This window comes from Grus americana, chromosome 8, assembly GCF_028858705.1.
Source record: "Grus americana isolate bGruAme1 chromosome 8, bGruAme1.mat, whole genome shotgun sequence".
Classification (NCBI taxonomy): Eukaryota; Metazoa; Chordata; class Aves; order Gruiformes; family Gruidae; genus Grus; species Grus americana.
In genome coordinates, this window is record NC_072859.1 from 19,040,381 (window position 1) to 19,066,835 (window position 26,455).

Sequence of the window (26,455 nt, forward strand, 5' to 3'; positions counted from 1 at the left end):
GGAGGATATGTCTTCTTGAGAGAAAACCTTAAAAACAAATGTAAAAAGTGGGAAAATTAAGGTGTGTTCACTCTGAGCACGTTTGACATTAACTTGTAACAGGTATGGCTTTGCTTTCTGTTAAATGAAAAACTACAACTCTGTTGAATAAAGGACACAGATCAATCCAAATGGGTTGCCCTTCTGTAGAATGTCCATGTTCTCCACACATCCCTGATCCATTTGATGTCTGCATGTGCACTGCTTTTTATACACAATATTTACTGTAATCAGAGATGCCACACAACGAGAACTTTTGGGAGCTAGAGGTGGGATTATATGGTTCTACCAATCCTCCCAAATCCTAAAATTTAAAGAGAAAGCCACTGTTTTATTTTTGTTTTCTTTTAAAATACAAATAGTTGCTAAAATTTGTCAGTCATTTCTCCGTGGACAAACACTGGATTTGATGCTGCCACTGGCAGTTTAGGGATGAAAGGCTTTGAGTCTCATGCTCTCTGGAGTACAACTCTGTGCTGGTTCATTTTCTCTTATGAGATTTGGATGTGCTGTTGCAAAGCCTTGGTCTTCACTATGCTCTTAAGTTTTCCACAGTGATTATGACTAGGATCTTTAAATGATACTGTAATTACCATTATTCATAGTAATGGCTTATTAGTAATAATTTCTAATAGTCTTGATAATCGCCTAAGGAAAAATATTGTAGGTGTGGAAAGCCGTAGATGGAGTCATTATAACAAAGAGAGACTTGTTCCTTGCGCCCATCTTGTAATAAAATAATTAATCCTCAGCTTTTTTCAAGGGTGATGAAGAGATTTCTGGAGAGACTTCTCTCCTCTCATACTGACCCTCTTTGCCCACCTGAAAGGCCCCAAAAATTAAGAGTGGAAGAATGAACAGGTCTCTGCCCCGATTCCAGTTCATAAATCAAGCAGCAAATATAACTTATTTCCATCCAGCCTTCTGTCTCTCCTTCACTTTTTCTTCATCTTAATTTTCATTGCCTTTTGTGCTTTCATAAGCCTGTAGAGTGTGTGGTAGACAAAAAATATAGCATTCATAGCTTGGTAGACGACCCGTTACCAGAAATTTTTCAGAAAACCTCTTTCTCACAGGATACGTTGCCAAATATGCATTGTTTTTATATTCTTAAATTCACTTTTCAAAATGTGCACAAAGCTCTGGCTGTGTTTATCTATGGCTTTAAAAGAACAACTATCAAAACGAACAGCATTCCATGTTCATTTAGTCTTCAGACCCAATAACAAAATCCTTATTCACTTATGTAAGTGCATCTCTGTCCAGTGATTTGTCCCATACGCAGAATGTGCCTGCAGCTTTTGGCACCAGGGAGGGTGGAGAAAGAAATATTTCTCATTGGCTGGGAAGGCTCCGTGCAGATGAAGTAACGTAAACCCGAACGGTGCGCTCAGATTTTTTCAATAAATGTTTTTTGTCACTACAGAGCTTTATATAACAGCAGTAAAGGCAAGAAAGGAAATTAGAAACACAGCTGAAACTGCATCTCATACTTCATAATGGCCTAAAATTCTTACTGTTTATTAAAACTAACACCCCTTGTCAGGGTGTTGATCAAAAATTCTCTGCAGTCTCTTTTCTTTGATCTTTTCGTTTTACAAACCACAGATATTTGTTGCCATTTCTTTATTTAATTTTACGTCTAAAACATTGAAACTCAAAACTGATTTCCAGTAATATTGCATGATAAGGAGTAATCCTGAATTCATTGAGCAAACTTATCCCTAAACAAATTTGTCCACTCCCAAAGAAAGGAGAACTCTGGTGTGTCACAAACAGAAGTTGTCAAAGGTGGCACCAGAAAGGATGCTTTCAAAAACCTGTCATGTCTGTGGGCCTCATGCTTCTACTGCTGTCCAGTCGGAGAATAGGCATAACCTATTCTAATACACACATTTACCTTTTGTTTCAGCAGCTCCCTGGCTCCTGCACATGCAAACATTTGAATTTCCTGTTGGCTCAGAGGTGAGATTTATAACATTTATTAAAGTTGCTTTTCACTGTGAGTTTACTAGGCAGAAAGCCTAAGAGGGCCTTTTTTTTAAGGGGGTTTAATTGCTTGAATTTACCAGAGGGGTGAACATTATGCTCTCTTTGCAGCACCACTATCCACTAAGATTGCCAGGTGTTGAATTTCCCTGGAGGTTCCCTATTTATTGAAGGAATTCATGAAATATCCATCTATCCAGAGCTGGGGCTTCTAGCATCCCTTTCCCATTCATTGTCTCGATTTTGTTTCCTTCATGGCTGCTTTTGAATTTCTTGATTGATCCTGTTAATTTCTGTCCATTCCTCTCCATAAGTGTCCTCCCTCCCCTCTGCTTGAGCACCTCGACCATTAAAAATGGGCCAGACTTGCCTCAGAATTGAATGCACCTGAAAGCCTTTTGCGGTGATGTGGCTGCTGGTGCAGGGAGACAGTTCAATGTTGGAAGTATACCGGGTGCTCTTCAGCAGGGTGGAAAGGAAGATGAACACAGGGCAGGAAAGACAGACTAAGTGGAGGGAAGGGTGAAGAGCAAAGAGGTATTTCGCAATGTTTAAAATAAAAACCTATAAATAGCCCTTTAAAATCCATGAATGGACTTCTCAACAGATGGCAGCCCTACTGTTAAGCGAGCCCAAGGCAGGCAGACCATAATTGTTAGCAAGTGTATTGTTAAGGGAATTTACTAATTTACTGATGCAGCAGCCGCTTCAGTTGAAGAATAAATTGGAATATTTTGGTGCATTTCCTTTAAAAAGTCATCCACTTTTAAGTCTATGTATTAAAATGACAGAGTCTTAAATGGGGGTCTCCTTCGCTAAACAAAAGATATGCAAATTACATTTCAAGATTTATATTATGATAAAAAACGAAACACAAAAGAGACATTATCTTGCAAAAATGTAAAAAGTACATTGCTTCATGAGTCTATAATGATATAATGTGATGTTGATGTAGTTAAAGATGTCAGAAGGGAGACAATGACCTTAAAAGTTTAAGGCAGACACATTAATATTGATTGATTTTTAAGAGATTGAACAGCAAGAATATATCTATATATAGCCTGGATATTGGATTGTTTGAAAATTTGAGATGAGATACAGAACATTTTGGTCTTGTAATGCTTTAGACCTAATAGCAAGAACATGCTTTAAATGCAGCCATTTGTACTACAAGAAACTGGATGATGATTTGCCTTGAATTTAGCAGACTATAAACCTATTTCTCATAAAAATCAGTGGTGTTTGACAAAGCTGGATAGTAATTGCTGGCTTAACCGCAAATGCAGGTATGTCATACAAGATGTCACAAAAGGCCTAATGTAGGAGGGGGTTTTTGGTGGTGGGTTTTTTTTTTACCATGTTCTATACATATGTAGATCTATATGTAGTCTTGTAACTGTTTTGCACACACATACACACATGCACATATTCCTGTAACATATTGAGCACTGTAAAACCTCGGCACCTTCTGGTCTTGAACCAAATAATGTGACTGCACATCTATCGTGTCATTTTTTCTTCCTACTTTTCCCCAATCTGGGAGAAGGTGGTCAATAACACTTCTTGTTTAAGTAAGTTTAGGCTCATCTTATATCCGTGTTTATGCCAGCAAAGTCATAAAGAAATATGCCTTGCATTGAGGTGGAAGGTGCTAAATATTGTAGTATTTTTTTATTCCCTTGGGGCAGTTCATTTTATCATCTCAGGTTTATGAAAGTTTCATCTCCTTCACAAATGAGCTTTACTCTTAAGGTAGAGACTTCCACTGGTCAGAGAAATGGAGATGTTGGGCATGGTTTGGCCTTTTAAAATTTTAGGGAACAGACGACAGACACCTCGGACACAGGGACTAAGAATTTAACTTGCAAAAATCTTCTGGCAGCAGAGAGCAAATCTGACCTGTATGAGATGGATCATCTTGCTGAGAAGAGAACCTTCAGCATTGTATAAGCTGGAGAATTTCATTCAGAATCAAACCTTTTGAACCATGAGGCAGATAGATAAACATAAGGTGTAGACCACATTTATAAACAGGGGGTTTTTTAATACCATTTTCCAATGAATCATTAGTCTTTTACCTTATTCTCCCCACATATGAAATGATGGAAAATCAATATATAAAGAGGTCAGCTGGAGTTCAGTGTAGACATTTTGCATAACAGAGAATTCTTGTTTTCAAGAAGCAAAGACCAGAAAAATTATCATGTGGCCACTTTACCTCCAGATTCAAGTTTTTAAATGTATAACCAGAAATAGATGGATACTTTTTGGGAGAACTATCAAACAGCAAGGTGTCTGGGTGTTATAGGAGCATCCTGTAAAGCTCTACTTAGTTCCACCAATGGTAAAACCTACTTTCACCCTCCACTATAGGAAAATAGCCCCAACAGCCTGTTTAGTAAACCAGAGAAAGCACAGCATCTCCACAGGGCCTGGCCTGAGTGAGTATCCAGAATCCCAGAAAGTCAAGAAATTTGAAGGCAGTCAGACTTGATTTAATTCTTTTTTACTACAAATCTCATTTAAGAGAATGATTAACGGGAGAAGAGACATAAATGGCAAAGTTTTGATCAAGGGAGCTGCTGTCAGGGTACCATCTAGATAAATTAGGAAGAGAATGCTCAGGTTTCTGTGGAAGAAGACTAATGACATTAAGTCAAGATGAAATAGAAAGGAGCAGCATTACAGGCTGAAAATCATAAAAGACCAGCCTGCCCTGACAAGAAACACTGAGAAATTTCCTGAACTGAAAAGTGGCTGGTAATACTAAGGAATGACTTTCTGTAAGTGCCAGGTCTTGAAGTTATGCAGGACTGAAGATGACCCAGGCCCCAAGTTTGCTTTTCAGGACCTGTCAAGACAAGTGAAGGAATGTTCTGGAAGCATCGTCAAACAGCAACTGTTAGTAGCAGCTCTGCACACTGTAAGTGTTCTGCATCTCACATGCTAACTATACTCAATGAGGATCAGTCCCTTCACTTAAATCTGAAACAGGCCCACCTGGAGGCAAGCAGACAGTGAATAAAAGGAGACTGTGAAACCTACAGTCAGTAGCTGTTTATGTAATTCAAAGAACCTGTTTATGAGAAAGGAGGAATGGTAGTCTCCTGGAAGGTGTGGCAGCACCAGCTGAAATCATGGGGAGACTTTACAAGTGAGCTGAATGTATTTGTACAAAGAGAGATTTCTCAGAAGCTAAGATCTGTCTTTAGGTATACTAAAAAGGATTTTATAAAAGTAAATTTAAAAAAACCCAACAATAAAACAACTGAACACCACCACTTCAGTGGTTAAAAGCCTACTCCTGGAAATCTAGAGTGTTTAAACCAAAACAAAGTGCCCTCTTTTTCAGGAAATGTTGAATTGTTGTTGAAGTATTGACTTAGTCTTCTCAGAAACACTAATATTCCTAACTAAAGGGGCAGATCTTCCATCAGAAGTCTTCTAGCTTCAGATTTATAATATAGAGTAGCATTTCTGCAGCCAAGCACTTAGTGTGATCGGTACTAAAACTGTATGAGATTAGCTAATGTACTTTTCTGTGATGTGCAAAGTGAGTGCCAGGACACAGCATTGTACCTGACTGCAGTAGCATGAAGTTATGCTTCAAGAGCATTCCATTGTAATGTAGGATTTTGAAGGCAGGGAAGCAGTCTCTGGAGTGTTGCACATCAGCAAGAAATTATTTTTGAAAGTAGAAAATAAAGAGTTTGAAGTGATGTTTAGAACAAATAAATGGGAGCAGCAAAACTTTCAGTATTAGTATTACATCTAGCCATATAACAATAACTAAATGAAGCATGTATTTAAAATTTGGGGAGATGCTTTTGTACATTTTAGTTCTGTTTGGCTCAGTAGGTGTGCTGCACTTTAGACTTCAGTCTCCAGGGCTGTCAATCCAACAACTTTCACAAGCACTATATTTACTTAAAAGCTGAAAGAGAAAAATAGAAGGGGATGATGTTAATAGCACTTAGCACTTATATAGCTTTTTCCTTCCTGAAAGTACAGTGCAAAGATGAGGTAATTAACAAGTACTTTGTCTTGGAGATGCAGATGTGTATCTAAACAACCTTTAAGCAAAGAGAATACAGACATGTAAGACCAACTTATGCCCAACTGTACATTTCCAAGGTTAAATGTTGCACAGTGGTATTTATGGTATCACTTATCCCTGTAGTGGGTCAATAAGTCCAACTTGTGGAAACCAACACAGTGTATTTCTGTGTGTAGGGCTCCTTCATTGTGTGAAGAACTTATTGTAATAATTTCAGATTCTGTTTGATGGAGTGCCCGCTATAGGAAACAACTGGCAAGTTATACAAGGGGTGTGTTGTTTGAGTAGAGTCAGAATATGTAGTTAGGTTGCACAGATGCGTCAGTTATTCAGACTGCCAACAGCTTCTGTAGCAATTCTGCTGTGCCTGCTTCTCTCCATCAGCTCCAGCATCTACCCACCTTGTACTAGGTATTCTGAATATGGCCCATGAAGTTTTGTACTCTTGGACAGACAGATATCCATCTAAGCCACTTGCTTAGAAAGTTCAAAGTCTTAGAAGGAGAGAACCAGAAAAGAGAGGTTCAGCAGGCAGTGAGAGAACTGGAATCCTTTTGAAGAGGAGAAGGGGCAGACTGTAAGGTTAAAACTACAAGTCTCAGACTTTTCTTTCTCATTTCTAGAGAATGTTAAGTGTTGGCAGCTCTGATATGTTTTCAGTGTGTGTGTTTTCTGGTTAAAATAAAAGTTCAGTGGTGTTAGCAAAGCTGGGAGTAGACTTGTAAGTCAATTTGATAATTAAAGAGCTCTTCCAAGCCCTTGAACTACTAAGGCCTATCAGTGCAGATCAGCCAGGATGCAGAGCAAAGTCTGCTGGGAGAATTGGCTGTTTCGCTCTCCTCTTTGTTCTTAAGCCATTATGACTTTAGGATGACAAATCTGTCAATTTTGCAATTTTCTCCAGTAATAGAGTTTTGGCAGAAGCTGATGCCTGTGCTGTATTGTACTCATGCAGAGTTAGGTAACCAGTGCATGCTCCATTTAAGAGAGGCACAGAAAGCTTCTCAAAGTTACTGCGTTCTAGTCTGTGTCTCTCTGCTGAGCTCAGCTGCTGAGAGCAGAGGAGGTGTGAAAAGGTTTGTTAATAAAAGTCTGTTTAGGTTTCATTACTGTGAGCAGCCAAATCAAGCCAATCTTACCCAACCCTCTGAGAATTTCAGTCCTCTCTGGAAATACTTTTCCTCCTGCACTGGATACGTTTCCCAGTTGAACCTTTATGCAATGCAAGCAGAGCTCTCCGCCGCTGCCTTTGAAGAATAGAGAGAGCAGAGGCTCCCTTCCAATTGTAGAGAATGGAGCAGGAAAGAGGAAAGGAGTAGAGCGTGCTGTATTCAGGGAGAGGTTTTGTTTCTCCTACCCGTATACACTGAAGAAAAAGCATCTAGCTCAGCCTTCTGTTTTTTCCCCTTTTTCTTTTTAATACTAGAAGGGGGAGCTCCTTTGAGTTGCAGGAGGAACAAAGGTGACTGGCATGGAGGATGGACTAGATGTGGCAATCTCACGGGCTGTTGTTGCAGAAGTGTGGAAAGCATTGGGAAAGGGTATAACTAACTGATTGGTCCATGGGATAGGCAATTATAGGTTGGTTATGTTCCACTGATATGGGATTTGGGGAAGCTATGTCTTATCAAGCTCTAGTATGGCTTTTGCACTGTGCCAAAAGCTTCTTATTGACTAGATCTAGAGAAGTCTCCTACCAAGGCTAACTAAAGAGAGAAGAAGAGCATGCAGTGAGCCATGAAGAACTTACAAAAATATTAATTTCTTCTTCAGAATGGCTCTGGCCTCTGAACAGTGAAATAAAACTGAGCACTTCTGACAGAAAGCTGTAGCTACAGAGGTATCTTTGGCTACATGGCCAGCCCTAGTCTTTAGCCAATTTGAGGGCTTCAGAGATGGAGGGTTTTTTTCAGTTTGCTATGAAAGAAAAATCCTAACCAGTGGCAGACTTGGCATGTGGGGTGGACAGGCCTTTTTTTCCCGGAAGATTAAACCTCTCCACTTTCATTACTGATTTCCTTTGTTGTGGTCTTTTTAATGTTCTGCAAGTTTTACTTAGATATTTATGAAAGTTTTTTTAATGCTTAAGTCTTGATGAAAGTAGATATAGGTCTCCTAACCATACATGCTGCTCTTCTTCTCTGTATTGGCATAAAAGAATCACCTGAATATACCATATATATGCATTTATATATATACATACAGATATCAAAACCCAGCTAGTAATAAATTACATGAAATGGTTGCTGGGAAGCTGGGTCAATCCTGTTCGCCATATATTCCACTGTGTTCCACACTTTCATTATAAATTCAAAGTAAATAACAAAGGTTAGTAAAATCTTATTTCACTTTTCACTTGTCCACTTGTATTTTCTAAATAACTCTCAAATTCTAGATGAGTAATGACCTAACTTAATGGAAAGGAAAATTCTTCAGAGAAGAACACGTTCTAAATAGCACATTTCCATCCACATATTTTGCATTATTACTGAGTGATAAGATAATACAGTTAATGAGTACCTTCCTCCCTAGTATAACTTCTTTGTCATCAGGAGTAGAATTTTGTCATTTTATCTCGTGTTATGCCGTGGCTTTTGGTGTTATGTTCGATGTCTGCAGTACCTAGCCCCATTAGGAGATACAGAAGGGTGATATTTCATTTATTCCATCACTGCAATCTTTGCTGTAGAGTTACTTAACAAAAACATTTTGTTATATGAAGTGTTTAGTAGTGTAGTCATTGAAGTCAATGTGACTTTCACAATTGATTTCAATCAGAAGAGGACTGTGACACCCCAGTAAAAGATGAACACTGTGCCCTTTTAAGTAATGTATTGCACCTATATTTTTAAAGAGATCACTTGTAAAAAAAAAAGTGCTGAAAAAACAGGCACATCTCTATTCCCCTCTTACTGCAAAACTTACCTTCTGAATTCTGTTTCTGCTTGCAAGAAAAAAATGCAGAATGTAAGGCATTTGCTGTATATTAATATTTATTCAAACAGTCTTCTGATACATTGTCTTTCTGTAGCTACATGGTGTTCTCTTGTGCTGTTTCCCAGCATGATGGCTAATGTCCTGCTCTGAAAATTAGCCATTAAAATTTTATCAATTTTGTGTTTTGGTGAGACAGTATGAGGAAATGCCATTGGAAAATTAGATTCTTCTTTGACATCAGGCGCCCAGTCAGCAATCCAATCCCATGTGTTTCTACTGAGACATTAGGATTTGATATAATTTTGGGCAGAAAACATTTTAAAATGAAACAATTGAATTTTCTAGATGGTCTTGGGGACCACTTAGCTTAAGAGAATACACTTCCAAATCAAAAGCCTTTCAATCATTCTAAATATTATTTGGATGATATTTGCTTTATGTGTAGTAGCAGTTTGAATTTGTATTGAATGTTTGACTGGCTCGTGCTCACATAGATGATGTATGAAATTATTATTTCATATTTTTCTAGTGTTTGCATTGCAAGTGACATCTGGCTGACAGGAACTTGGAGAAATGGGATACGAAGTGAATGCTGCAGTTACCACAGCATCATATTTATCAAAAGGCTTAAGGTTGGTCTGTCTTTGTTTAACATATGAAACTCACGGCAATGAATAAGAAACAGCAATTTTTTTTTTTCACTGAGCTGCTTAGAAAATGAAGATAGATGAAGAAAAAATGTTAATGGTATTCTTTATTCTGTTCATTGAATTAATTTATGTAGACAATCATGCATAGCGGCTGAAAGACAGTTCTCAACTTGTTTGGAGGGGGTTTTTTGCTATTATACCTTTAAATTTTAATGTTATATAATTCATACACACTATATCACAGATGTAGGGAAGTCTGGAATAAGCTACAATAGCAGCTTTCTGGCATGTTTTCTTTTTAAACTTTAAGTGTTCAGCTATACAAGTCTAAAGGTGAGTTTAATTCTAATGGCCTTATAATTTTGAAATGTATCTGTTGAAATACTGTCTTCAGCCAAACTCTTACCCTGATATCTTTTCATTAAGCTTTTGATGTGTCACTTGTCTAATGGTAAATTGTATCTTGATACAATATAATGCAGGTTTTAAGTATTATAATACTATTTTACAGTTCAAAATGTGGTATGAAAATGTATTTTATTTAGAAATATGAATTCAGCATTTAAAAAAGGCATTTTCAAAATGCGTGCTCTTTGGGAGGAAGCTCTGCTATAGTGTTACAGAATAATGACAAAAGTGATACAGTGAAGTGTCCAGCTTCTGGCCATGTCCTGGCAAGGGGGAAGAATTGGCTGCATTATTCTGACTGGAAGGGTCTGTTGGACACTCATTGTCACTGTCTTGATATCATTCACCCTTACTGGTTATTAAGACTGTGTGAAGAAAACCCACCCCTGCAGAACTCCCCCATTATTTCCCAGCTATCCTGGGAAGGAAGGAACCTGGATGCTGTTGCACTTAGGGATATGGAGTTCAGAAGAGAAAAAACAAGAAGAGGTTGTATGGAGATGGTGAGGTGGGTAGAAAAGACTGGGAGGGGAAAAGTCTGCTGAAGAGAGACAGAGAGATGTCAGACTAAGTAATCCAAAAATAATTGCATCTGTACTACTGCCAAGTGATTTTTCTGATCTATGAAGATACCAAACTGAGAGCACTCAGCATCTCCCAGGACTTGGACCCTTCCATTTAAACAAATAGAAAATCTCACTTTGTGGTCCAATTCACAGGAAGAAGGAAGTAGCAGTGATTTTTTTTTTTTAGGTCTGCAATTGCGAGGTCTAGTTAGGAAACTTAACAAAAAAAACCAAAACAAAGAAGTGGGGCAAGAAAGACAAAAAAACACTTCAAAATTGTTCAAAGAGGAAAATTCTATTCCCCTAAGTGAACCTCAAGAGGAGCCCATCTATTTACTGATGATATAGGGAATTTGCCTGTCCTCCTTTGTTAGACATTGGCAGTGTGATTACCCTCCACTCTACTTTTCTGCCTCCTTTTGCAAACATCTCCAGTTGATAAAATGACTTATCCATTGCCATACTTGCCTTTCCTAGCAGTCATGAACTTTTTCTCCTATAATAAAAAAATGAAAGCTTTTTTGTCAGACAATTGAACAAAGAATACTGAGATGTTGATCACTTCAGACCAGCAAAGAGGGCTATCAAATTAGAGCATTCAGAGCAATATGTATTCTAAGTGTAGCAATGACAGGAACAGAACTGATCAGAAAAGTAAAAGAGATAATACTCTAGCACAGTCTGCCATTGAGGCTGGTTTCTTAGGCATTGCATAGTAGTGCTTTTCAACAGTTCTTTAACTGTGCAGAATGCAATATATGATTCATTGGAATATGCTTTGCACTTTTAGATGAAGATCACAAAGTGTTTACTTGTGTTGGCTTAGCATGCTGTGGCAAAGAACTCATTGTGCAGGAAACACTAAGTAACTTATCACTTAAAATATATAGTAGGTGCTTTTGGGGCTGTTCTGAGTGGGTCCTATTCACTGTTGCAATTCCCATGTGCTCTGACAGTTTGTTATAGATGGAGTATTATGAAACATAGTCTGCTTACCTGTTTTCCGTGTTGTCATTTACTCTTTTGAACATGACACCTTTTCTTGGGTTCCTCTAAAGCTCAGGAGCCCTGATGTCAGTCATTCCTAAAACATATTCCTCTGTCTTTCTGCAATGAATGTCTCCAAACTCTCCTTGTCTTTCAGCTGAGGTGGGCCAGTCCCAACGTCTCAAACTTTTACTCAGTGTGTCTTTTCTTATGAACAGAATGATTCATATGCAAAGACATACAAGGTATCTTGAACTACTTTTAAACAAGCCTGCAAGTGCTACTGCCTCCTGTTGAGCTACAATCACAGAAATCTTCAGTTTGTTGTTTTCACTTCCATTCAGCTCTGTGTGTTGTATTATGTTACATAGTACTTCTCTTTGATATGTGGAACAAAGCTATTCTAGTTTCTTAGCCAATGTTGTTTATGCTCTGTGATAATGTACATTACACTTGTATTTGTCTACTTCTCTGTTTGCCTAGCCACACACTCAGATTTTATCAGCTTCTGGTTAAGATTGCTAGACTTCCTGTATGCCAACACAAACAGAAAGCAAGGAAATAAGTGATTAAGTCATTCAACACCCCATTTACACTACTCTCATCAGCTCTCTTTCTCAGTCTCAACTACCTCACTTCCAATGTCCACAGTCTACACACTTCTAAGTTCATCCTGATTACATTAGTTTTCTTCTGTTTACTATTCAGGGCAGTATTTCTTTGGCCTGCTGCATAATTTTTCATTTTCCATCTTGAGTATTTGCACCCCAAACTAAGATGTCATCATTAATTAAAAATTAAAGTCTGTAGATCATGGTTATTTGCTCCATTGCCAGTTCTAAGACTGAAGAAACACTACCTAGCTGTAGAACTGGCAGTGATAAGGCTGGAGATGTGTGATCTGCATTCTTTGAGATATTTTGGTAGAAAGCGTTGGGATAAAAGTTTCAAAAGTGCTAATATATCAGATTTTCAAAGCCATTTAGGGGCTGAAAAGTCTAGTGGGCTAGTTCTAATATTTTTAAACCTTTTATTTCATACTTGTATTTCATCATTAGAAATCTGTCCCTAAACTTAGACATGATATTCTCTATTCTACTTACTGTTTTCTGGCTGGGTTTAGTCTTTCAGATGTGTACCTCACATAGAAAAAGGACCACAATGTTATGATAGTAACTATACTGCCAGTCCAATCAGCCAGTGTCTCACTCCACCTTCATTTAAGATTTCACTTTCTCTTTACAAATTTAATGTGCTCATTTATGCTTAGTGTAATATTGGAATTTCTATCAAAGCAATGGATCATCTTTTTAAGAACTGAATGTCTAGGAAACACTTCATTGCATTCTTTAATATCCTTTGTGTGTTGAGTAGTGAAGCCATGCTTCTTAATAGTTTGCAGTTACACTCTGTTTTTCAGAACAAGGGGAGGTCAGACGTCCTCTATTGCTCTTTTGAACCTTCCTCAGCCTGTGGGGAAGGCAGATTGGTCAAAGGTCTGATCTCTGGTCTTGGCACTTTCTTCTGTGTGGGTGAAAGTGAATGACTGACAATATAAACAACGCTTCCTTTTCAAGAGAAGACTAGTAGCACCTACACGTACAGATATTCTGCAGGAACTGAGTCCTCTGATCGATGTTAATGTCAGTTGAAGTACTTGCATGTGAATTTTGAGGTATTTTTTAGGGGTGATGTGTATAGATAGTAAGAGCCAAAGTGTTCACTCTTTATTTAAAGACCAAAATTAGCATTAGCTGTGATAGACTGATGAACTGCTTGAGCCATTTCGATACAATAGTAGACACTGAATATATTTTTTTAAAGTTTGGTTGGCAGAAGGCAGTAGGAAGGGATAAAAAAAGGCATATAGACATCAACACAGACAAAGCCATGAACCTGAGATTCTTCCCTCCTCCCTTTTCTTCCCCCTTGTGTTCCCGGTTCTTGGCTCTAGAAGATTTTTCAGATAAACAGCAATCCTGAGTTATGGCACCATAACAACAAAAGCACTCCAAAGAGGGTGGAATGGAAAAGAAAAGGGAGATCCCCTAGGGTAGCTCATGCAATGCTGATAAAGTCATATTTTGTAGCTCACACTTTGTGTTCTCACATTCAGAAAAAGTATAATTGAGACCAATTCTCTAACTGACAAAAGTCCATTTAAAGCTGAATTACAAGTGACAATAAAACATTTTAAAGAAATCTAGTCTGTTCTTTGTTATTAACTTTTTCTCTGTTGTGCCAAAGGCAGTACAAAGATGTAGAGAGGGAAAGTAGAGAGGGAAAGAAGGAGAAATGACTCTCAGCTTCAGGAAAAAAATTGTTATTCATTCTGCCAAATGGGGACCCCCAAAGTACAGTCACTGAGAAGAATTTGATACTTAAAATATTTGGGGTTTTCCCCTTGCATTCCATTTTTCTGTCACTTTCTTCCTCCTTTTCCTTGCCATGCTGTCTCACATCAGATACTTGAAGTCCAGTTCTCATCTACTTTAAACACTAGTTGTAGCACTCCTTTTCCTTCAGCTTACATTCACAAAGTTTCAGGGTAGTTTAGAAAAGAACGTTGCCTGCTTGAAACATTGCTTTCCCTAATGGCAGCACACTAGTGTATTGGAAGATATTTGCCCTCCTAAATTAGAAAAGTTTCAGTTTTTGTCTATGGGCATCCTAGTAGGCTGAATAAAAAAGTATGGAAAGACTTCAGAAAGCCTTTTATACTCCTCTGTTATGGCTAAATGCTGTTATGACACCTCTGAAGATATTGCTGGTGACTGAATTTTGGCCTAATTTATTTAACATTTTGGTATAATATCTGCTTTTTCTCCCCTCTATATTAACTTGCTAAGGTTTGAGTTCTGTGTTCTAATTGTTGTGGTCCTTTTTTTAAGTGATTTTGGTCCGTATTAATCAAATTAGACTTTAGAGATTTTTTTGGCTAGAATAAACTTACCCTGCCTACTCTGCAGGTGATCACATGGCATTCAAACCAGAAAAATGTAATGTCGAAAGCTGCCGTAATGATGGCAATAGCTGTGAATTCCAGTGATACTTTTAGGGATGGAGAAATCTGTACTGTGTGATCTTTCCGGCATATATGTAGGTGTCTGGTCATTGTGTGGACTAATTCTCTTCCAAGTTTTCTGTACAGATAAAATTTGACTTGAAGCTCATCAATCTGAACAGCCTTTTAGTAACAGCTATTTTGAAGTCTAAAATCCTTTAGAAACACTATTTCACCATCCAAGAAGTTGACTTTGGCTCAGTTAGTAGAGACTCTGACATCTCAGAAACAGATCTCATTTCATATCTAAAATAAAATGGGATTTAGATTGTTACACCTTAACCATAGCCATGTGGCTTAAGACTGCTAAATCCACATAAGAATGCCTGACTGCTTTCCTTCTGAAAAACAACCATTTCTACCAGCAATCAATTCAATATATTTTTTCAAAGTAATCTTTCCTCGATCAGCAGACTACAGTGGTTTATCATTTTGTAGGTTTTGTTTCCTTCATGGGTGAATACTTCCACCAAATTGCATTTAATATCTATTAACTTGGATTTTTAAAAGATCAAATGGCTTCCATATCTCATTATGTTGTTCCTCATAATTGGTTATTTCTTCCAATTTGATACCCCTGCATATTTAGAACTTGACTTCTGTTCTGTCATCCTGTCTAAAACCAGGGTCCTGATAAGAGGCCTGTCTTATGAAATCGAGAGCTTCCTGGGAGTGACTATTATGCCCCTCTTTTCTTGACAGAGGCCTTTCTATTGAATACCTGCTCTTCAGGTAGTTCTTTCCAGATACCTCAATCTTCTGTTTACTTTGGCCATCTATGTATTCTCAGAACTGCTCTGATAATATGACGGGTTGCTTTTTTCAACTAGTTGAGCTTTTACACTTGGATCTATTAGTGTATTCTTATGCTGTTCCACCTGTTCTTTGGCTCTCTTGGTTTTTTTGTCAGAGGTCATTGCTGATGTTGAAATTTCAAAACATTGAAGTAAATAACCCACACTTCTGCTACTTTTTTCAGAGTCAGCTTCCCAAAGAAAAAATTGAATTTGCAAAGTTACAGAAGCAACAGTGGTGCAAATGAGATGTTCTGTTTCTTAAACTATGAAGTTTATTATGTGAGGCTTCATCCTAGGGATGTAACTGTGTTTTTGAAGATGCCTAGAGTACTCAAGCTACAACTACTCTGAAAATAAATATACTATGCACTAGCATTTGAATATTTATATCAAGAATTATTTTCTGTTATACAGGTATCTTATTTAAATTATGCATAGCTACTGCAAAATACAAAATAAAAAGACAAAATGGGGAAGAAGGGAAGAACATTTTTTTAATTGGACTGAATAGAAGTTAAAAAAACAGTCTGAGAAGCCATTGCTTGTTGTATAAGTATTGTGGATAGATATACTCCCAGTCAGGGATGACTCAGTATTTCTACTGAGGCAGCTTCAGGTTTATAATGGCATAAAAGATCTTAGAGCAGTTTGTAGGCTATGTGTAAATGCATGGTATAGTTGTTTTGGCAGACTTTTACACAAACTTGAGTGTGCAGCATTAGGCATCAGATCCAAATATGTGTGTGTCCAGTCACAGTTAATAGAAGTTACAATATTTTGTTGTGAATATCCAAGCAGGCTCCATTACTAGTTATTGCACTTGGACACAAATGTTCCTGTGAGGGCAGAGATGCATTAATCTGACTTGAAGCTCTATCCATAAACAAGAGCACTCTCTAGATATTTTAGTTAACTTTCTTCAGACTTCAGAACTGATATGTTCTACTCAGATGCGCTTTTTATTTCTTGTTGGTTATTATCTTGTTGGTTAACCATCATGTTGTTGGTTATTAGGTTGGCACTGCTGAATGGCGATTTGTAACATGATGTTTCCGATCATAAGAGGTTCAGATGAACTTTTTTCTTAAATTCAATTTTTTCATTTTGATATTTTCTTTGTATTTCCCTTTCTGTAGCAATATACAGTAAAAACAATATATGCAAGTTTTATGTTTGTACATGTGAATATATATACACAACACTTTTCTTTAGTACAGATTCTTTCACAAGCATTGCACTTGAGCAACCTGTTCTAGTGGAGGGTGTCCCTGCCCATGGTGGGGGGGTTGGATCTTTAAGGTCCCTTCCAATCCAAACCATTCTATGAGGTATTTATGTATGGAGACTGTAGTTTAGGTTTGGGGGATGATGTGCTTGTGGAAGAACCTGCACTGAAGAAAATCTGAAGCTGTCTATTTGCCTCTACAATAGTACTGCTAAGGAACTTCCAGTATACCTTTTTTCTTGATATCTTCCAAATACACACTTGTACCCAGACCTAAAATGAGCATATATGTCTCTAAGGTCACCATGCTGCAACAATTGCCCCAAAACAGGACATTCATTTGTAAATAAAGCCGAGTTTCTGAATTCTAACTGCTGTCTATTGTATTTGAGAAGCAATGAAGTTTCTGCCTAGACTGGAGGCACTGACCTAGAAAGATAAACAGGGAGCACATGTTCGGTGCTTGTGAATTACTGTTTGTGGTTTGCTTTGATAATTTTGGCCTTCGTATAGAAGTAGTCACTTGTAGACAACTGGCAATTACTTTTGAGGCTGTGGGTATAATCCATTAATATCCCTTAATTTAATGTAACCATCCAAATCAAACATTCTTCTGTTTTTAAAAAAGTCTGCAGGTAATGGAAGCTTCAGAACATTCATATGTGTAGTGTTATGGTAGAAAAGTCTAAATTCTTTACTCAAAGACCTGGTAAAGTACCAAGCTCATATTAATGCCACTTCAGGCTTCTAAGGAAATATTTTGACTGTTTGCCATTGGCCCTGTTGCTTATGGAAAAGCAAGGAACTAAACTGGTGCCCGTTGGCTTTTAATACATCTTTTTAGGGGACGTCAAAGCTTGGGCCAAAGAAAATGGGGGACCCACCCCAGTGTCTGTGCCTAATGACATTAGCAGATGTGTCTAGAGAACAGAAAACTACATCTATGAAGTCTTACAACTATCCAACCTAATTTACTGTGGAAAATGGTGGTACTGGTAGGAAGACTTCCTCTGTGTGCAAATATTTCTGATGAATCTGATATGGTAAATGTTAGGTTGCCCAAATGAGGAAACATCTCTCTTCATTCCTAATTTGAAAGTTTTTATGCTGTGAGACCTGGAGAATATCGAGTATGGATTTCTTGTTATGGTCAAAGTTTTTTTGATATATTTCAGTGAAAATCTAAAACACTGCTCATTCACTAGTGTTTAATATTAACAGAGTGTAAGAAACCTCATCAGCAACTTACCTTACAACTAGCAAATAGGTACAAAAGGTTTCTCAAATCTGTCTGTCTTATCTGGATGTCAGAGTCCTATAAAGCTAGCCCAAAGGTGCCTTCCACTGTGGTCACTCTCATACAGACAGATCAAGCCATAAAGGACTTTGAAAAAGGCTGAGGAGGTTTTAAACAGTTACATTCTTCTCTTTTAATTGCTTCTTTTTGCAGTCAGTCTGTTAATTATCTGTTTGTGGTGTTTTCTGAATCTTAGTTTACTTAGCCTGTCTATAAACTTTGTCTCCTTTTGGTACTGCTGTATCTTATTTCTGAAGAATAAGATCATATTGGTATGAGAAGAAGCAATATGGAGGATCTCACTTTGGTAGTTTTCCAGTCTTAATGTTCCCCCCAATGACAAGAAGAAATCACTAATAAATATAAATATGATAACCTTCAGAAAACCTTTTGCTGAACAGTCTTGATTTCTGATTTGTACTAGTTTAAGTCATTGCATTTGCATACAAAAATAATCTCTCTTTTTCCCATCTGTTATATTATTGATTTACATCTTTCAGGTAGTTATCTGCGATGGTGCACACAAACGTTCATAGTTTAATATTGTTATTTTGAGCTGATTTCCTATAGTCTATTGATCCTAAGCCATGAAAAATGTAGGATACATTTAATCTTCTTTTAAAAGTTTATAATAAACTTTGGAAACCAGTTGTAAGTGGGTTCTGCAATAATGAATGCCTTCACATTTTTTTTTGATGCTCCATACTTTTGTAACACTTGGTAAATATCACTCTGTAGACCAATAAATAGTAATTTTGAAATAGCTTAGACCTTGTTTGCTTTATTTGGATAAGTGAGTGTGTGTTATCATGTACACAGGCATTCTATGTCATAGCCTGCCAACTCAGATGGCAGTAATTGAAAACGCTTCTTCCTGATGGCTGGCTATATCTTGCCACAAGTTAAATCAGTAGGTAGTTCTGGCACACTCCTGGTTGGCAAGTACCATCAGAGATGGTGTTAGCTAGGGTTAACGCCCAAGTTAACGTCATGGTGTCCTCAGCAGGTGAACCAAATACTGACCTACAGTCTTTGGGATAGCCTTCAGAAGACAACGATGCATTGGAAATAGACTGAGAGTATCACCTATACTTTCAAATGTCTGCTAAAGCCATCTCACTGCAAGGGTTAGTTTGAATTAGTATGTATTAGGTCCTCCACCAAAACTTGCCAGCTGTGCACAGATGGAACTCAAATTACATGCAAAACTGGAGTTACAGCTCCAGTTAATACAGCAAAGACAAAACCCAATGTGAGTGTGAATAGATGTTTTTCAGTGAAACATGCTACCCAGCAATGATCAGTATGAGACAACCAAGTCAATAAAGCTAAGTCCAGTTTACTTGTCTGTTCATCTGTTTCTATCTGTTGGTGAATAAAATAGTATGCTTCCTCTCAAATACAGTACAGGACAATGCAACTCATCACCCTAACTTTCTAGATATGCAGTCCCTCTCACAGCTCTGAGGAGCTTCTTAATAAATAGTTCTGGACACAATCATAGCTAAAGATAGTCAACAATTTGGAAGGATTTAAGAGAACACTAGCAAAAATTAAGAAGTTGAAATGATGAATGCTCTACATGAGGAAAGGATAAAAAAATATAAATAGGTTAGCTGGCTGACATCTTCTGTCTGACTGTCTGGGGAAGCTTCATGGTAGTGACTTCTGTTAGACTATAGACATTACTTCCAATAATCAGGGAAACTGTCTCTTTAAAACTGTTGTCTATAAGATTGGACTAGCTCTGGTCCTGGGTTACTCCACAGCAGAAGTACTCAGGTGACCTAAAGCCAGACAGATCATCAGGATCTGAGACTACATTTTACTACACTGATGAACTGGTGAAGGCTTGAGGTCCTGTGGTTGCATCTGCCCTAAGTCCTTGCCTTTCCAGTTGGTATTTTTAGTGAAAATGGAAGGAAGGCCTGCTGTCTTACCTCTGTGATGCAGAAAAAGGCAGAGGACTTTATTTCATTGTAGTAGTGTCATCAACAGATGAAGAATTTCAGAAAAAAAAACTCTCTAAAAGACTAGTGTTTGGAGGATTAAACCCCAAATGGGAAGGAATGAGGTCTTTAGCTTAAGAACACAATTGAACAGCCCAGTATTAAAGGACTGAAGGATTACTGATCCCATACAGAGCTGACAGCATATTTTGTGTTGTCTTATTCTTCCAGGAGGGGAAGACTGTTTCTTGATCAGAAACTTAAGTGTTTTAGTAGCAAGGGAAACTGAGACTTGAAATTATAATACAGGTTTTGCTACACTGTAGCAAGGCAGGGCAGGGGCTTAGATCTGAAGGGGGAACAGCTACACTTGATGCTGGAGGGTGAGAATACTTTACGCTTTCTCTTTGGAAATGGTGGAAGCCCTATTAAAATGAGTCACTTGAGACTGAATGAAATTTACTATGGGGAACAATCTAGCATTGGCAAGAGAATGAATGTAATGACCTAATACTGTAAAGATTGTCTATCTCTGTTTCCTGTAGGTCTATGAAATGTCTGACTTTTGCAGGATTTGATTCCAGTGTGACCACCGAGTAAACAGAATGAGGAAAGCTTTCTTATTCTTGGTGTGGGTGTAATGTTCCCACATTTCTTTATGGCAATCCTAATCTAAATGGTTTGAAATCCTGGAGCACAGAGCCTTCAGGTTTAGCTGGGGCAGGCTGCAAACTGCTGAGTCCTGCTAAACATCCTCATAGCTGTTAAAGGCACAGGGTTCTTAAGCTTTTATTTGAATAGACTGTAGCTATTATTAAAATAACCTTCAAGTGTTGACTCAAAATCCCTTCACACTTTGCTAAAACTGTCCTGAAATTTCTGTCATTCTCACTAATATGTTTCATTTTCCATCCCACATGCTGTACTTAGCATTGTGAGAATTTCTCCCTCTTCTACCTGCTGTATATTAAAAAAATGTCGGTGCCATTTTCCTAAAACAAATAAGTAAAGTGAAATTTTCCCTTTGATCATTTTATCTGTTCTTATTATGCATTTAAAGCTGCCTTTTGTCTGTTGTTTAAATGACAACTCCAGATCAGGTGCTTTAAAAGTTTGCAGTTACAAATGGAAATGTCTTTATTTATAATCATCTTTGTTTAAATTGTCTTCACATGTAGAAGCAACGTAAGTGAGGCACAGAAAACAGTGTCTTGCTAAAAAGTCAGTGTTTTTGTGAAAGGATGCATTCTTATCAAGGACTGAGAAGTATCTTTTTTTCCTTCAGCATATGAAATATTTACTTGTTAGGCAGTATCAGGAATACCCATTTTCCATAGTGCTGTACCAGCCCAACCCATCAATGTGCTGGTTAATTAAGTGTGACCTAAACCAACTTGACTTGAGCTCTGCATTAAATGCACAAAACCCATTTGAGCTGACCAGCAGCAGAAGTGGTACTCAGAGAAATTGAAAAGGATTTCTCCCAAATGCTTTCTACTTACTTACAGCACTCAAGTAATGGCTGAAGATTAGCATATGACATGACAGATTACATTAAGTCATGTCTTTCCAGTGCTTTATGACAGCACTATCACATTAGCTTCTTAGCACTGGCACATCGAGGCATGCAAATGTTTTCAGACCCTCTTATTCAAATCTACAAGCTGACATGGCAGCCTTGATATGATTATTAGTCATTTGAGAGACTTTAATTCACGTCATCAGATAACAGGTTCTGCTAAAAGGTTAGAGAAACTGTCTGCTTTTAATGAAGCCCTCAGAAAAGACCCTCGAAAACCTCACTGCTCACAGAGAGCCTGATTTGACTTTATTGACAAGATCCCCCTAAGAATGAACTTGAGTTGAATAAGTAAGCAGGCATCTATAGTGGAAAAAAACCCACTGACTCCATTTAAAAATTAGACTGAGCTGGGTTGAAGTCATATCTTTCCACCTCCCATTTTCTCTTTCTGGTTTTATCCTAGCTTTAAAGACAAGGTGCTCTGTCTGGAAAATGTTTTCAGCATGGGATGTTGAATGAGGAAAGGTGGGGCAAGGACTGGTCTGCTACCTTTGTGACACTTTCATTGTTATACTGAGTGGAGGGTCATTGCAGCTTACCGCAAAGGGTTAACTGATGTCACAAGGAGCTGTGCAGCACAGTTACAAATTCTGTTTATGCTCTTTTAGTCTGCATCTATTAACATGACTTAATATTCAATATTATTTTATGTTAAATCATGGCAAATCTGCATTCCAATGGAAATATGTTGTAAATTAGTCACTCATAGATCAGTGGAGGTTGGCACAGACTTTGGTTTGTTTCAGATGAAGGAGGGATGAGTGAGGGGAGAGGTGATGTTCTTCCTGGGCAGTTAAAAAGGGAAGGATTAAAAGTGATACTTGTTGCTAGAGGAATGATTTCTCTTTGCAGAAGGCGTGGGAAGACAGTGCTGATCTCAGCCAGCATCGCCCCCAGGGCAAAGATACATGTCACAAAATTGCAGAGAAATGAATCTGAGTTCCTAAAATCCTTATGGAATCGGTGTCACAGTGGCCTCTGCATCAGTAGAGCCTATATCAATATAATGCCCAGACTATGCCAGACTTCCAGAAAGGTACCAGTGTGTCTATCTCTGGAGATCATTGCAGGCTTTTGTTACCTGATCCCTTATCCTTGCCTGAGGAGGAGGCTGGAGCTTGCTTGTAGACTTTGTAAAGCACCTCATTTAGAGATCACTTTGCTTATGCTTCAGACTTTGTCTAGAGCCTTGCTTGGTTTGCCTCTCAGCAGTGTGTTAACTTGGAAAGTGGTAGAGAAATGTACTTGGGTTCACAGACATAGTGTATTCAAGCTAATTGTTGCAGTTAACTTTATCTTTTGTCCCAGTTGTCTGAAAAGCCAATTCAGAGTCCCTAGTACAGGACTCGTACTTTGGTTATTAGGACATGCATAGTCTGAGTTTGGGACAAGCGATTGACTGCAGCCAATTCACCTTGGTGTAAAAGACCTGGTTTGTATCACCTTTCATGTTGCCTCTCAATGTCACCTCTAGCACACATGCTCCAGTAACTCTGTTTTTGTTCCTTCTGAATATAAATGTGCCAAGTGCGAAACAGCTATGTCCTCTCTACCTTCTCACTAAGTCCTCCTGTCTTCATTTGCCTTTGCTACTCCTGCAGCTTTGGTCTCAGTGGCCTTCTCAGATCCAATCAACCTACTCTGCTGCTTTTTCCATGTCTTCCAGCTCTTTATCTGAGCAAAATCGACTGCTGTAAATACTGCCGGTCTAATCTGGCTGCACTTCATCCCATTTCCTAGGGGTAAATTGACAGGATGAGAAACAAGGCAGTAGAGCACCAGCTCTTTTGTTACTGTTCCCACCCTCTTTCTCAAGAGCTTTTCCATTCTTAACAACAGTTCCCCATCACAAGACTCTCCTGTGCTTTGCCAGCATGGACCAACCTTCTTTTCTGTCTGCTTCACTGATATGGCATCTCCTCTCACATCATCTTAAAATGCATCTTTCAGCCTTGCTCATACTTGTTAATTTCTCTCTCTCATTGGATTGATGATCAAGTACTTTATTAATCATACAATGTCTTTGTAACTGTGTGTGGTGGGTTGACTCTGGCTGGGGGCCAGGTGCCCACCAGAGCTGCTCTATCACTCCCCTCATTCACTAGACAGGGGAGAAAAGGTATAACAAAAAAACTTATGGGTCGAGATAAGGACAGGGAGAGATCACTCACTAATTATCGTCATGAGCAAAACAGACTGAACTTAGGGAATTCATCTAATTTATTACTAAGCAAAACAGAGTAGAGGAATGAGAAATAAAATCAAATCTTAAAACACCTCCCCCCACCCCTCCCATCTTCCCGGGCTCAACTTCACTCCCAGCTTCAACCTCCCCGCCTCAGCGGCACAGGGGGACGGGGAATGGGGGTTACGGTCAGTTCATCACACGTTGTTTCTGCTGCTTCTTCATCCTCGGGGGAGGACTCCTCTCATCCTTCCCCTGCTCCAACATGGGGTCCCTCTCACGGGAGATAGTCCTTCATGAACTTCTCCAATATGGAGTCTCTCCCACAGGCTACAGTCCTTCACGAACTGCTCCAGCGTGGGCCTCTCCCACGGGGTGCAGACCTTCAGGAGCAAACTGCTCCAGCGTGGGTCCCCCACGGGGTCACAAGTCCTGCCAGCAAACCTGCCCTGGCGTGGGCTCCTCTCTCCACGGGTCCACAGGTCCTGCCAGGAGCCTGCTCCAATGTGGGCTTCCCACAGGCCACAGCCTCCTTCAGGTGCCTCCACCTGCTCCGGCGCAGGGTCCTCCACGGGCTGCAGGTGGAATCTCTACACCCCCTCATCCTTCCTCCATGGGCTGCAGGGGGACAGCCTGCTTCACCATGGCCTTCACCACGGGCTGCAGGGGGATCTCTGCTCCGGCGCCTGGAGCTCCTCCTCCCCCTCCTTCTTCACTGACCTTGGTGTCTGCAGAGTTTCTTACATCTTCTCACTCCTCTCTCCGGCTGCAAAAGCTCTCCCTCTAAGTGTTTTTCTTCTTCTTAAATATGTTGTCACAGAGGCGCTGATTGGCTTGGCCTTGGCCAGCGGCGGGTCCATCTTAGAGCCGGCTGGCATTGGCTCTATCAGACCCAGGGGGAGCTTCTGGCAGCTTCTCACAGAAGCCATCCCTGTAGCTCCCCCCCCTCCCCGCTACCAAAACCTTGCCACACAAACCCAACACAGTCATCTGTCATTTCACTATGGCTGGGTACTTGCTGTGAAAAGGAAGTTCTATACATCTTTCTTCTCCAGCTCTACTGGCAGCAGAAACCTGAAGTAATCTGCTCCTGCACTGTGTGACACTGGGTGTTGAGATCCCATCCCTTGGATCCAGCACCACCCTCCCTCTGTCAGTGGATTTGTTGGTACCAGCACAAGCTTTAAGTCTCCAGTCTGTGCAATCTGGCACAATCCCAAACCCCAAATGGCTCCATCCTGCTTTATGGGTTCTTTTCAGCAGCAGAGGAAAATAGCAGGGAATGGCTTCTAAATTGGAGATTTCAATTGCTGTCCCTTCAGCTCCAGTCCCAGGAGGGTTTAGCGTAGCCACTGACTGTGTTAGGACATGTCTGATATGCTTGCATCTCTTCTGTAGACATATTCCTGATCCTCGTTTGCCTTTTCTGAAACACATCAAGTAGAAGACTGGATTAGAGAAATACAAATTATTTTAAAAGCCCTGCTGAGTCTCTGAAATTTTGCAGATAGTTCTGTACTGGTAGTTATTTCCATCTTGTAGTTTAATACAAGCTAGAAAATCCATACCACTTTGCTCCACTCTGCCTATTTCTTCTGCAAGGAATACATGTTAATCAATAAAGAATCTTTTCCCTCCTTCCCTTCCGTTATTTCTAGCCTCCTACCATACCCATATTCTCTTATACACAGGTTATGAACAATTCCTTTCTCTCAAAATTATTTTAAATGTAATTTAGGCTAGAATGGTGGAGAGTGGCAAATGCCAGTGAGTAGAGAGAGTTTGTTCACCAGAGGCTGCAATCTCTTGTGACACCTAACTACAGCTCTGATCTTCATTTGTGCTCTCCCAGTCCTGTAACAGATTGCATTTCTCTAACCCTTTCTCTCTCTGTGTGTTATTAATTCTTCACCTTTAAAAAGATTAATACCTTTCAAGAAATGGACTTGTGTGCTGATTCAACTATTCTGAGTGCTAATATATGGAGCCCACCAGCACTGAGAACAGCAGTTTGATATCCACCACCTGATGGACCTTGATGTACAGCCACTGTTATCTCAAGTTTTCATGGTTTGTGAGGCTTAACGCTTACTGTACTTGTGTATAAAGGTGCTGCTAGTGGGAATGAAGCAATTGCTTTAGTAGTTGAGAACTACAGGATAGTTTTAGATTAATCCTACCTGCTAGTTGTACATTTCAATTTTGAAGGGCCGACCTCAGTACCTGGATCTCTTGTCAACAAAAAAGCTTTCAGTGACCTACCTGGGGATCAACATAAATATAAGGTGTGATAAAAGGGAATGGCTGAGGTAAGTGGCAGAAATAGCAGGAATTGTTTAAATTTGGCCTGTACCAGAACAGATGATGATGTTGACTTCAAGTTACCAGCTCTTTTTCAGTATGTTGCTGATATAGAAGTATTTCAAGTTGTCTGTCACTGTAGTCTTCTAAGAATGAATTTGGTAAAAATCCTCATCTTTAAAAGCTGGCATTCAGATATCCTTTAGCAATCTAGCAGTCACAAAAGTAATAGTTCTCATTATTATTGCTACCTAAATTTGTATAAAATACTATTTTTCTTAAACAACTTTGTGCTGCTGTTACACTCATTTTCATGCCTTGACTGGTTGTATGTTCTTCAGACATTTTATTTTCTAACTATTTAATAATTCTAGAAGTTTAAAAAGTTATGCAACTAAAATTTGACATGAGCAGCATTTCAG

At 39.0% G+C, this 26,455-nt stretch overlaps 1 long non-coding RNA gene across 1 annotated transcript in view; it reads left to right on the forward strand.

Annotated features, from left to right (window-relative positions):
• The window catches only part of LOC129209445 (uncharacterized), a 121,887-nt gene that overhangs the window by 19,571 nt on the left and 75,861 nt on the right, over positions 1 to 26,455 (forward strand). Inside the window, exons 4-5 of the long non-coding RNA XR_008578080.1 lie at positions 1,952 to 2,004; positions 9,552 to 9,654. This is a non-coding gene — a long non-coding RNA (uncharacterized LOC129209445). The remainder of the gene's footprint in view (positions 1 to 1,951; positions 2,005 to 9,551; positions 9,655 to 26,455) is intronic.